Source organism: Alosa alosa, chromosome 5 (assembly GCF_017589495.1).
Source record: "Alosa alosa isolate M-15738 ecotype Scorff River chromosome 5, AALO_Geno_1.1, whole genome shotgun sequence".
Taxonomy (NCBI): domain Eukaryota; kingdom Metazoa; phylum Chordata; class Actinopteri; order Clupeiformes; family Clupeidae; genus Alosa; species Alosa alosa.
Window position 1 is genome coordinate 14,862,329 of NC_063193.1, and position 13,209 is coordinate 14,875,537.

Here is a 13,209-nt window from a genome sequence, read left to right on the forward strand (position 1 = left end):
GGACAGTCACCCAGAAAAAAAGAGAACAATCCCGGGAAATCCAGTACATGTGGAAACCCTAGTTCCCAGGGCCCTATGTTCCCAAGGTCCTATGTTCCCAGGGTCCATGATTTCCTGTTCAATTTTCTGTTAAAGGACATGTTCGGTATTTTACACTTAAAGCCCTGTTTTCAGATAGTTTATGATTAAATAGAACGTTTAAGATTGAAATTTCTGTTTCTGTGGTAGCCCCCCCCCTCTAGAACGCTGTATAGGTGCACTGGAACAATCCTTCCTAAAACGTATTAAACTTTCGTTTACAAAGACGTGAAACTCACCGAGTGGTCGGGGGTGTTCACTGATATGCTCACACAAAAATCACTGCAAAAGATTCTTTCCAACAGGTTTTATCGTAGTTTTTGTCCAACTCCATTGACTTGTATTGGATGTGCTGTGAGGTACGGTATTACTCCGCTGCCGGAAACGGATATGGGGTTGTTTGTATTCTTTCTGTAGTCATTTGCAGTCGCGGTATTGTAGGCTACTACACTATCCAAATTATTGTCACGTCCAACCATGGCTAATGCTAAAATGTCTTGGAACTTGCACGATGTGAATGATAACGTAATGATTCACGTAGGCTTTCATCATGAAAGTTCCACAGCCAAAAAAATAGTCAACGTACAAAATCATGTAGCCAAATTATTCATGTAGGCTAGGGTTAGGCTTATGATGTGAACATGACAGGTTATGGACATAACAAATAAGTTCTTACCCCAAGTTCTTCCAACTCTGTCGTCCCAGGAGGTAATGTGGGAACCGCTGTATTTCTCAGGCGAAAGAGCTTTTTGGGCGATTTCTTTCGACCTCCAGCGAAGTTCTAGCCTGGCGGGGCCATCCTATATCATTGAGATGTATAGTCTGGCATCGAACCATTCACCTCGCTTAATCCAAGGGGCGGGCAGAGAATTGTCTTTCAAACTGCCTAGGCATGCAATAGGCCAGCGCTACGACCATATCCGTATCCGGTCGGCAAAACGGCAAATACATCCTTCTTCGAAAGTAATGACTTAAGTGCATTGTGTTGCTCAATTTTCAAAGAAAAGCACAAGTCCAACTCCTCCAAAGTTGACTTAGCGCGCCGATTCAAACAACCGCTCTTCGTTAAGCCATAGCCACCTTCCTTGTTGTTCACAGTCGCAGGACTGTCGTTATCCTGTTAAGCCCGCCTTTAAGACTCTCTAACAAAATAGAGCTGTGATTGGAGAACATCCACGGTGCTAAGCCAATAGAAATCCCTGTGGTTCGATACTAGACGTACAGGCTGAGCAAATTAATTTGCCGCCGCTAGGGTGCGTCTAGATTTCTAGGCTAGCGAAGTTCAGTACAATGCAGACCGCAGAGACACGGTGATCAGCTTTCTGCAGATTCTCAACAGGTGTGCTCACATCCAACCCCAGAAATTCCAGCCACAACTTTAGCCTTTCTGGATCGTTGAAAGGAAGTCTGTGACAACTTTTTTTGCTACGAATTTTCCCGCAATTCGGAACTGCACAAAATCGCCTCATTTTTAGCTGTCTGTTGCAAAATACTTCAAGACAGCGATCTTCTGCTTCTTCTGTGTATTCAATGAAATGCCAGTGGTTTGCTTGTAATTGGCAAGACGGTGTAAGGTGCATTATCGCCACCAACTGGGCTGGAGTGTCTATTATTCAAGCTCTCAACGGAAGAATGTACGGGTGTGAGGCGTTTGGAAAAATAGCTCCACAGTTTTACAACGCATGGTAAACACCTGTTGGAAAGCATCTTTTGCAGCGATTTTTGTGTGAGCATATCAGCGAACACCCCTGACCACTCGGTGAGTTTCACGTCTTTGTAAACGAAAGTTTAATGCGTTTTAGGAAGGATTGTTCCAGTGCACCTATGCAGCGTTCTGGAGGGGGGGGGGCGCTACCACAGAAACCGAAAATTCTCAGGACAGCAGCATGTGTCCAAATTTCAATCTTAAACGTTCTATTTAATCATAAACTATCTGAAAACAGGGCTTTAAGTGTAAAATACCGAACCTGTCCTTTAACACACATTGAGCTGGGGAATATAGGACCCTGAACATAGGACCCCTCATGTTCCCATTATCTACCATCTTAATCTAGGACCCCTGAGAGCATAGGACCCTGGGAACATAGGGATGACAGTGCCATTGCAGTGTAGTAACAGTCCCATTATAAGAGTAAAAATAAGTGTATGTGCAGTATGAACACTTTATCACCAGGAGAGAAGAAATACTTTTTTCTGATTGGCTGTTGGGGTGGCTATTTTCTAAATAACAGGACACCTATGAAGTAGATCTGGAGTAGAGCAGTTGCCATACCATACTGTGTGCTAGCTTTTGACTTCCTGAAGTCCCCAATGAGCACTTTGGTCTTCTTGGTGTTGGGAGCCAGGATGTTGTCAGTGCACCAAGATGTTAGTTGCTGCAACTCCTCCCTATTGACTGCCTCATCATTGTTGCTGATGAAAGAATTGTGAATAAGCATTATAGTCTACTGTATTTCTCCTGTCCTTGTCCTATGCAAGCATCCTTTGTTTATCCTTGAATTAATGAAAGCCTGTCTAGAGGCTTTTTGCCTATCACCAGGTGTGAAATGTTAATGTTTGTAGAACAGTGAGGGGCCAGGCCTCTGAGGAACTTCCCAGGAAAGGGGGTAGTTTTAATTAAAAGACAATAGAAGCTGACCAGACTTGATGGCACCAAAAGGCCACATCCCCTTCCACCACACCTTTTACATTGCATATACTAGTAGGTCACTCCTTCTCTTTGTGTGTAACTTAAATATGGTATACTTGTTTCTGTATAGTCAGAGAATACTGGTGAAACCCATGATGGGGTGACACAAACATGCATCTCTCCCTTGAGGGGCACTGGAAGCAAAGAATAAAAGCCTGGATCCTGATTTTCCATCGTCCTGACTGAGTCTTAAGAGAAATATGGTAGTAAAAATATACTATCAGTTATGGAGGTTCCAACCGTGAGATTAAAACTTTGGATTTAACTGGATTCAAATTTTGCTGAGAGATCTTCATCATCGTGTTTGACGGCACACTCTTAAGGTAAGGTAATTGATATTTTCTGGTGGTGAGATATAGGGAGTTGAGTCCTAAACAGTCCTAGTCAGACTGGTCGGTCCTATGGACACTATTCAGAATTTTGGGGTGAGGTAGTTGGGAGAAATTACCAATCTCCTATAAAAGTCTACCAAAAAGGGGACTGCTCAGTCTTATCTCTCACCTGAAAATGAAATTGCATGAGAGTGTTGCTGGTCATAACAGATGTATGAAACCATCTTTAGATTGCGTAACTAAGATCACAGTTTGAAGTAGCCTATAAAGATGTTGAACTGAAAGCGTTATATTAATAGTTTACGCCGAATGACGTTTTCCACCGTTTAAAGTAAAGACATTGGAGTTGGTATGATACTGTGTTCTTCAAATTGATAAAAGTGCAACTAGTTTGAAATTGTATTGATAATGCAACTTTTAAATTATGGAGACTTATGATGGATGATCAGGATCCAAGTAATATTTGCCCCATCTGCAAAGATGGAGTTTTCTATGTTCAGTGTTATGTGTTGCAACATGATGAGTTTGTCTTCTTGTCTTGTCTGTCTTGTCACTGCTACTGTCAACATGGGCCCTGAATGAATGAATGAATGTGTGAGTGTATGTGCTGGCGAACATGTGTGAGTGTGGAAACTTAATTCCAATGGTAATAGCTTTGTACCAAAGGGAACTTTTTTATAAATGTAACACAGATTTAATTTCTTTGGTGATCTACAATCACGGTCCTGTTTTTATAATGTTTTGAATATTGTTTTATGAATTTTTATGAAATTTTACCTTTGTCTTCCACACTACATGATTGCAAGTCTCTTACTCTTTGCTTTCTTAATATGCTTATAAGACAAATTGATTTCCAGGTTGGCTGGTGATTTCTTTAATGGTGAGCCAATGTTTAATGCAATCAAGACTGACAATTGTTGTTATTTTTGTTTGTTCTATTTTTGTTGTTGTTGTTTTGTTTTATTTTTATTTCTTTTTCTTTTTTTTGTTTCTTTTCATGTCTGGCATTCTGACCAGGGCAAGTCCAGATTACTGTTACTTTCCTTATCTTACTGTATTTTATTTCTATGGTTTATATGAGGAACACAATGGTAAACATTTGCAATGAGCATGTATCTAGTGTTATTGTCTGTTCCTTTACACACTTCCTTTTCCCCTCTGTAATACTAAGTTTGACTCATGATTACTTATATTATTTTTATTTATATATTATTTTTACTCTAGTCACTTAAAGCTGCAGATAATAAGTTATGTACTGTTTTTGTTGTATGCTCCGGTCTAAGAGCATAGACTCTGTAAGTTTTTTGTTGCTTTAAAGCACCTAGGCTATACAGATGCTGGTAGTAACTAATATCATTTCTATACTTTCTTTGATTTGATTCTCTTTGACTTTGAATTTTATTTTTGTTATTCTGTTGCACCTTTTATTTCTTTATGTTACGGTTTATTTCATTTGATTTCCTTTTCAGTTTGTCCTGACTAGGAATACTTGTTGCTCAGATGATATGGTTACAGATTTTCCAATTCCATTATAGGTGCTAAGATAACAGGAGGATCATTTTTATATAATCCTCATTTGAGCCTTTCCTGGCTGTGTTGTTATTTTATTTGTATTTAATTTTTTTCCTTGTTCTCATTGGTTTAATTTCTGATGGTCTGTTTGCTTGCTTAACTGCTGATATATTTTAATTTCATTAGAAAACCTATGGGTTGAGATTTCATTTTTTTTATTTTGTTTGTTTGTTTGTTGTTTTGTAATGATTTATTTAATACATTTACAAGCTTTGCTCCTAGCCACCCATCACCGGATGATATTTGATGTCTACAAGCAGAACCTTACCATGTTATTTTACACAATGACGTCTTCCTGTAGTTTGTTTTGTTATCAGTTTCGGAGGCGGATCTGGTGGACAAGGGTGTGCCACCGATCCGAAGGGGGATGGTTGAGAACAATGGATGGTTGACAACAATGGTGATGGTGATGTGTGTAGATAGCCTGTTACATTATAGGTTGAGGACTTGGGCTCCTCAAGAAACTTTACTTCTCAAGAACACTGTTTAATAGATTTGGACGAGATGTTTTGTTACCACTGTCATAAGAAATGTTTACATTATCACTAGGAATTCTGTTCTGAGGCATCACAAGCCTCAAAGTTCATGTACTGTATTGTTTGCGTGTTTGGAGGTATAACTGAGAGGTCAAGACAGACCTGACTGCAGCTGACGTCATCTTTGAAAAATGTTGAACTCCACTGAATGATCATTTGCTTATTAGTACTGGAATGACAGCTAAAACTTCTTTCTCCAGACATGTATTTTCAAGATCTGTTTACAGACTCTGAAGCCGCAGACCCAGAGACATCCTAACGACGCATGTCTCACTTCCCCGCTGGCTTCTCATGGGACAGAAGTGTGATGGATGGGACAGAAGTGTGATGGTGGAAGACACAGCTTATTGAAAGGGGGACAGCCCTTTGATCTGATATCCAACACCACCCCTGAAGACCCCAGCAGCACAGTGTTCCTGGGAGAGCAGCATTTGGAAGCCTTGTGTACCATCCCACAAAAAGATCTTGGTCGGAACATCACAAGAAAGATTGGATTACTTTAGAATGGTGGACCTGCTGTGGGCAGAATAACCCCCAAACAGCAAGGATCCGAAAGTTCCAGGTAGTCGACCCTGACCTTCAGACGAGAGAATTTTCATTTTTTTTGGTATACTTTAACTGGAGAAGGAAATATTGACGAAAAAGAAGAGGAGCACAGGGTGTGGGGGAACGCCCCTATTAATAGAGCCAAGCGCCGCCCTAAGCACATTTTGCACACACATACACATTCTAAACATTGTGCACCACATGAAAGCAACCCACCTGTGATTTTATTCTATTGCATTGTGCACCACAAGAAGAATGGAAACTGGCTTTGGTTGCATTTTCTTAGCTGTTTCTATGGTAGATGATGTCAGTCTTTCTACTGTTGTTATTTTTATTCTCCCATGATCTGTAACCTCCTCCTAGTTTAATGATTCAAGTCTTTATGACTTGAAAAGGGGGATTTGAAAGTGTTGTGAATCAGCCTCATTTCTGTAAATGTACATACTGCGTACTTCTTATGGTCATCTGTGATTTTTGTACCCATGTGTACCCTGTGTGTGTCTTTGGTCTGTATGCAAGCATCCTTTGTTTATCCTTGAATTCAATGAAAGCCTGTCTTTTGCCTGTCTATGGCCTTTTGCCTATCACCAGGTGTGAAATGTTAATGTTTGTAGAACAGCATGTGTCCAGGCCTCTGAAGGACTTCCCAGGAAAGGGGGTAGTTTTAATTAAAAGACAATAGAAGCTGACCAGACCTGATGAAGGCCTAATCCTCATCCTCCCTTTCTATTGCATATTCAAACTGGGTTGGACCTAGAGGTCACTCCTTCTCTATGTGTGTAACTTTAAATATGGTAGACTGCTTCTGTATAGTCAGAGAATACTGAGAATCTGGTGAAATCCATGATGGGGTGAAACAAACATGTACTTCTCTCCCTTGAGGGCCACTGGCCCCTCATTGAAAAGAATAAAGCCTGGATCCTGATCTTGCATCGTCCTGATTGAGTCTTAAGAGAAATATGGTAGTAAAAATATATACTATCAGTGCCTGTTGCGGGCTATTTAATTTGCAGCGTAGGGCATGACAGACGAGCTCCCATTGTGAGTGCATCTACGGTTCATTTTATCATTTCATAATTTTTTATTTTATTTTCCCCAGCAATCAGTACAAATAAGCATCGTTAACTTAGCAACAATTCAGCAAGAAGGATTTGGCTAAAGGTGGGCCCCCTTTGTGGTCGTGGCAGCCGTGAGCCCGGAGCAACTCCCCAAGGTGAGGACAGATGACTACTAGGTGCAGAGTGAGCTCAATGAAAAGTCTTATTAGTACTGCAGTCTTTTCAAAAGAACTATAGATTATTTATTTTCTGATACATGGTGAACACCTAATGCAACTTGACTAACCATGCAAATACTCATATATGCTCTTTAGGGGCATCACTAGAGTGCAAAAGATCCAGAGCTTTAGCCCAGCAAATTATTATTATTATTTTTTTACAGGGGTCCAGGGTTTTCTCCCCTGGGAAATTTTGAAAAATGTTTTTTTTTGGGCTGTCAAAGATGCAATTTCAACGTAGTTTGAGAAGGAAAGGAAGGCCAATGTTGGGGCTTATTATCATATTTTAATAACAAAATGCAATTCCAAGGAATTACCAGTGCGTGAAAATGCAAAACATATGACGAAAAATATATTGTTAAAACAGACAACTTTGCTAATATTTGCTAGTAGTTACGTTTACAATGTTAACAACACTAGCAATGTTAAATATTTTAACCATGTTACTAACTTAGCTAATGTTTGCTAGCAATTATGCTGACAATGCAAACTATGTTAGCAATGCTAATAATGTTAACCATGTTACTTAGCTTAGTTAGCTATTGTTTGCTAGCAATTATGCTAATAATGCTAACTATGTTAACAATGTTAACCAAGCATAACCAAGCATAACCATGTTACTTAGCTAGGTTGCTAGGCTGTTGCTGGGGTACATGAGGTGGTTGCTAGGCAGTTGCTAGGGTAGTTATGGTGGTTGCTATGCTGGTTGCTAGTGTAATCATGTTGGTTGCTATGTTGGTTACTAGGTTGTCATTGTGGAAGTGGTTGATAGGTTGTTGCTAGGGTACTTGAGGGGGGGAAGAATAGAACACTGATGTTGAATTTGCAACAAATTATTCCGACTCTGCAAGGAACGCCAGGTCAACGTTAGTAGCAATGTTGCAGTTGTGGCTGCTGGCTGTGGCGTTCGATTGGAACCTTATAAAAACCTCTAGGACGATTTTCATTATTATCTTTTAAGACATAGAGATCCGGGGCTATTTACAAGACATCCGGGGCTATAGCCTGTTTTTTGTTTTTGATGTGTCTTGAGTCCCTTTATTGCCCAGTTCTTATCTCCAGGCTCAAATAAACAGTTGTATTTCATTTTGAAAGACACATTCTCCTCTTATGGTTGTCAGAGCACCAGCCAACTTCAATACACAAAGAAACTGTCAGAACTTGTAGATATGTCTGAGTGTCCACAGGGGCATGGAAGAGTTTTCACATGTAGATTGGTGATTTAGCCACGGAAGGACTGTGTGAGTATTTTGAATGTGCAAGCTATAGAAATGACAACATGCTTTCAATTTGCAGAAACATCAGAGAATGACACAAATCACAAATCTTTTTCAACTGACTTCACCAGTTCTTCATGCATTGTGGCAGTCTTGTCCATAAAGTGATGTTGCATGCTAAGGTACTGGAGTTTCCATTTCGCCAATAGATTACTGAGGACATTGTACTATTCTCTACTGTGATATAGATGTGTCTTATATATTCCCACAAATGGGGCTTATTCCATCTTGGGGAACAGTCCCTGTCATTTACATGTAGGGCTTTTTCTGTTCTTGTTTTCTGGTTTCTTTACCACTTACATTGGCATTGTGTGTGTTTTATTTATTATTATTATTATTATTATTATTATTATTATTATAATATCTCCCTAGTCATATGTTGACTGCCTGATGATGACATGATATTTAAAAAAGTCATCAGCTTCGTTTGTACTCTTGATTACTGACAGCAGGAGGACAATGACCGCAAAGGGTTGTCTGATTAAAATAATGATCAGCGTAACATGACTTTATCTGAATAGAATTAGGCAGATACCAAAACAATGGCAAGTATAAGAAATGCAACAGGCTTGTCGATGTAACAGACATAGCCCCATTCGCCTATCAGCCTGGACTGATTTGTCGCAATCATCGTAATTGGGACATTTGTAATTGTCAGAGCTGTTGGAGACTCTTGTGCTATCAAGTCCATTGTGATTGGCACGCAGGTCTATAATCTGATGGCACCATGCTGACGCACAGGTGCAGCAGAGGTGATGAGAGGAGAGAGGAAATGATGGTGAACATGTGGGCAGGTTGAAAGCTGCCACCAAGGACATGCACTGCAAAAACTGCTTATCTAATACTAGGTGTTATTAATTTTATATCAAGATCAAGAAATCTAGTTAATATTGTTTTCATAATAAAGAGGCTTACCTTGCGCTTTCTCATAAAAATCATTTGACTTAATTTACCCAAATTTGTCTCAGTGCATTAAACATATTTGTCTTGATTAGACTCCTTAAAATAAGTCAAAGTCTTCCTAAATTAAGTCAAAATGATCATCCGAGAGAGTGCTAGGCAAGTCTATTCATACTAATAACAATCCCAAATAGATTATTTGATCTTAACATCAGATTAAAAACAGTTGAGAGGTTGTAACAAATGAAAGGGCTGTAGTTCACCACATGCTTGGTTTGGCACTATCCTCTATGGATTATATATAAGTATAAGTATATATACTTTTTTGATCCCGTGAGGGAAATTTGGTCTCTGCATTTAACCCAATCGGTGAATTAGTGAAACACAAACAGGACACAGTGAACACTTTGTATGAAATAACAGGCTCACATGCACACACACACAGGTATACAGACTCACATGCATGTGCACACACACACAGAGGCACACATTTTTGTTATACACAGACATATACTCACACATTGCATTGCATTATACAAACTGGAGGCATGACTATAGCAGAAAGATAATTAATTCAGTGAGTCATGGTTTACAGATATGGAGACTGCACTATGATTGGATGTGATGGCTGTACCTTCAGATGACAGATTTAAAGTGTTCCAGGAACAGGGAATGAAGGCACTTAAGAGGCCTACTGCATTTTCTTCACATACATGGCCACTCAATGTGGCGATCATATTATGTAATGGCTATATACACTAACTATCTGAAATATAAAGCACATAGTTCAGAGCATATCTGCTCTGTATTTAAAAGCAATTTGTTAAAAATCAGAATCATGAAAATCAGAACTGGCTGCTTGCAAATAAATGTTTATCAGTATATTGGTATGTGGACTTAAGTGCTACATGTGTGGCACCAACAGCGCAGTGTGTTGTTGATTGGTATTCTGAAGGTTCATTTAGCCCTTTTTCTGCAGTAACCATATATTGGTGACACAATACAAGGAGCAGAAAAAGAAAAACATTTTGACAATGCATTTTCACAAAAATCATTTTCTTTCTTTTTAATCACTGTATCACAATGATGAAATGGAAAAGTAACATCAGAAGGTAACCTTTGCCGTCCATGGTACAAACTCATTGCGGCAATCCCTTGAGCATATTAAATAAAACACTATCTGCATGACACAGAGTTGTCTGAATAACTGGACAAGACATCATTAAGACATGACAATAGGCACAAGGTATTTTATCAAGCAATGTTAGCCACTTTAAAGCTAGGCGTTACACATAAAAATGGCAAGTCTAATGGAAACAATGTGAACTAAAGAGAATTGACTACATTTAATTCACTAAACCAGGGATGCAGCTACTGCAGGTCAGTTTACCACTGAGTAATACAACAATTAATTGAATTTATTTTGCATGAGTTTGTCACTTGAATACAACATTGTCCTTGAGTGCTACACAACTGCTCTAAAGAACAGTGTGTTGCTGCCAAGAAACTTTTTGATAATAGAGTTTGAGAATTTAACACCATGGGTCCCTATTACTTTGGATATAAATGTTGCACTAAGTTCCACTAAATCCCCCTAAATTTGCTTTGACATTTTGGTTAAAATCCTTCAAACAAATCTGATTCACCCATATATAACGTACTTTACTGTGTAGCATTAAAGTTGACATGCAGTTGTGTAGCTAAAGCACTGAAGTGATGAGACAAGGAGTCTGAGATTGCCAGAAGACCTTTTGGTGTTACTGTTGGACAGAAATAAAGTGTAGTATAAAGCAACTCTTTGATGGCAGGTTTCAGTTTTGATATTTTAAGAATTCAAAGAGTTGACAATGTTGACAACTTGACATACTCACAGACAATGGCACTCACATCTAGATAAGAAAGCATTCTAAGAGTAATTTACAGATTACAGTCATACAATCTTCCATGGAAGTTACCCTAATACACAATCATCGTCATAGTGAACAGTTACAGTCATTTCCACAATGGAATGTTCTGAAGAACTTCTTGTTGACAAAGCTTTTGTTTCTCATACTGTTTTACATATTTGTACATTAATGTGTTTTTTTTTATTTCATGAAACATACACTCATACCACTGACTAGCATCATTAAATGCTAAATATAAAAACACCTTTACAATGTCATTGTTGGTAGTGTTCTCTAATGATTCCCCTGTGGACAGAAGGACCTTAGATCATACTGGCATTGCTGTCCTTCTGTCTCAGCACACAGAGTTGACTGGTCAGGTGGTGTTAAACAAGCAGGGAGTTGTGTGCTCCATTAAATTCATTATCCATATAAGGCTGAAGTTAAAGTACCACTGTGAATGTTACAACCCTTAAGTAATCCTGGAATAGGTGCTTGTGTAGTAGTTGTATATCAACAGAGGCTGATTTTAAGGGTATTGGTATGAAATTCACAGTCATTTCAGTTGACCAAGAAAAACTTGGTCTAAAAATTGTAGAGGGGGCATTGTTAGGGAGTCTAACCGCCTATTCACTAGTTCACATTCCGTAATTTGCAAACAGATAAAATAGCATAATAGAAAAGCATGTTTGGCGAAGTCTCTGGCCAGGGTCCTGAAGTGATTTGTGGGATCATGCAGGAGTCAACTGCGCAGACAGGAGTCATGCAGAATTTCCGCCATACACCCCAAAAAATGCGTAAAAGATGAAGGACCCTATAGCCAGGACCACACGAACAAATTCGACGGGAGAGCGTGAGGTGCGCTAATTCCCTCCAGATCAGAGACATTTGATCTGATATAAGAGTGATAGGCGTCGGAGGACCACGGGACGAGAGTTTGAGATCTTGATCGGACAGGCCCTTATTTGCCGCGTTGGTGGCTGCACCATAAAATAATGAGTAGAGTAATGGCCTGCTGGGATTCCGACTTGCGTTAGAACAGCGTTGAGCTGCGTTTAAAACCAGAAGCGAGTAACAGAGCGTCAGTAGTCTGGAGAGGGGATCTATCCATGCGATGGAAAATGAATTAGCCAAAATTGTATGGGGCTGCTGCAGGAGAGAGTATATGTTAAAAATGACAGCCCAAAACACGCGGTGGTGACATTCGCCATCTAATGCACCCCAATTTGGAATATAAGCAATTAAAATGCTGTAGCTAACTGCGGTAGCTAACGGCAAGAGAAGTGGTGAGCAGCAACAAATTATTAGAGAGGATTCAGAGGAACAGAGCAGAGCTACACGCTGGTGCAGGTGCTCCAAGGGTCAGCTAGAGAAGTAACAGAGCAGAGCTACACGCTGGTGTAGGTGCTCCCTTGGTCAGCTAGGGAAGGGCTTTAATATGCTGGCACTCTCTGAACACAGAGGAAGGCGAAAAAACTCCCAGACATTTAAAGGAGAAAAATTCCTTTCTTTGCCCTCTTAGCAATGAGCAATGAGTGTATCAGCTGCCTTACGGCCAACGCCGGCATTGAGTTGGGGTAAAAGCGATGCTCCCTTAACCTTAAATACATTTTGTGATCACCACATAGATTATATTTTGTTACTATTTAATGTAGAAATGGTCTCAGATGAGATGTTGCATGAACAGAGGGGGAGACGTCGAAGAAACGGAGCTCAGCTGTGAAAGAGGTCAAGTAGCAGGAAGGCTGGTGCTAACTTGGATGATCGACTAGGAGTGGAAAGATAACTGATTGTTGGAGAAGGCGAATCAGGTCTGCTTTCCTTGCAGAACGAGGGCAATCGATTCCACGCGCATCCAACTCTGCTCTAAAAATATGGCCCACTGAGTAGCTCTCCTCCTTCGTGTCGCACGGCGGCTTCTTATTAGAAACAGGCAAGCGATCGGATGCTCGAGAAGGCGCTGGGGAAGCCAATCTGCTCGACCGGCGACTTGCCTCCTGGCTTGACCAAATGCGTCTTGCGAGTGGAGTGACGCCGATGCTGCAACTTCGGCAGGTAGAAGTAGACTGCGAATAAATATCTGGCTGATTGAAGAAGGAGGCGTGGGATTCTGTCAT